The sequence below is a fragment of the Galeopterus variegatus genome, unplaced genomic scaffold (genome assembly GCF_000696425.1).
Source record: "Galeopterus variegatus unplaced genomic scaffold, G_variegatus-3.0.2 Scaffold12857, whole genome shotgun sequence".
NCBI classification, from domain to species: Eukaryota; Metazoa; Chordata; class Mammalia; order Dermoptera; family Cynocephalidae; genus Galeopterus; species Galeopterus variegatus.
In genome coordinates, this window is record NW_007738968.1 from 8939 (window position 1) to 10565 (window position 1627).

The window sequence follows — 1627 nt, forward strand, 5'->3', positions numbered from 1 at the left end:
GTGTGTGTGTGTGTGTGTGTGTGCAGGAATAGAAACATGAAATGTATTTCTAGAAGTACCTTTATAATGTTTATGTAGATAATCAAAGGATTTTGCTTCATAACTATGAAAGTGATCAATTGTATTGGTAGACTTCTTAATACTGAGCTTTCCTTTATTCGTGAAATAAATTCAGAAAATTTTTCCTGATCTTCACAGTCTATTTCTCTTCTTCTATCTTTATATATTAATGTTTCTGCAGATTCCCTAAATTTTTGATTTAATGTTATAGATTCATTAACTCTGATTGCAAAGGGTATCGATGAAATTCTGATATTTTCTAAGTCTTTATTATCAGCTTACATATCTGTCCTAAACATTGAAATTATATATCTAACTGCCGTTTGGACATTTTCACAGATATTTTAAGTTTAATGTGTTCAAAGCTGTGTCACTTCTGCATTATAGTTTTCTTTAAAGCCCATTTTCCAAATTTTACTTTACAATGCCAATACCTAAGTAGCTGAAATCATGTAAATAGCCTGGGAATAAGAAGCTTATTTTTATTCTCTGCACAGCAAATGAGAACCATGCTCTGCTCCTGCTTTTTCTGTCCTTTTTTTCCTCTTTGCTATGCTTACTGCTGTCTGTCCTGATGACAGGTGATCATCTATTACTCTGTTTTCTTCCCTCTAATTCTCCCACAAGCACCTTAACCATTCCCTTCTAGTGGATGAATGTCAAATGCAAATCTGACTATGTCATTTACCTCTCCTTACAGGACCTTATTATATATACCTTGTGGTTTGAAAAGTGGCAGTATTTACCCTGGGGTGGAAACAAACAAATTTTGCACACAGAAAGAAAATTTGGAAATGTTTGGTACATGCTTTTAATTTGAAAGTNGTTATTGGGTACAACCTATTATATGTTAGATCAATTCAGAATAAGAAAAATAAAATCTTTTCTTTTACTGCCACTTATTTCTTCTTTAATTCTGTTTCTTTTTTTATGGAGATCAAGATTTCTGACCTAGATGCATCTTCTTCTGTCAACAGAAATTCTTTTCATATTTCTTGCAAGACATTTACACTGGCAGCAGATTTCCTTAATATTTGTTAATGTGAGAAAGTCTTTATTTTTCCTTCCCTTTTGAAGGATGATTTTACAGGGTAGAGAACTGTAAGTTGGTGGGTTTCTTCTCTTGATGCTTTGAGTGTTTCATTTCACTGACTTCTTGCATGGATTCTGAGCAGATTTTATATGTAATTCTTATCTTTCTTCTCTATAAGTAAGATTTTGTTCCATTTTATTTTTGGTAGTTTTTAAAAATTGATTTTCTGTGTTTTAATAATGATATCCATAGGTGTAGTTTTTGGCATTTATCATGGTTGATATTCTCTGAGTTTCCTGGGTCTTTGGTTTGGTGTCTGACATTAATCTGTGGACGCTCTCAAGCATTATTGTTCCAAATATACATTCTGTTTCTTTCTGTCTCTCTTTCTATTTTTTTTTTGGGGGGGGGTATCCTCATTATTCTATGGGACAATTTTGTAGTTTTAACACAGTCCTTAAATATTATGTTTCTTTTCTATCTTAGTTCTCTTTGCTTTTCAGATTTTAAAGTTTCTATTGATGTATTTTCAAG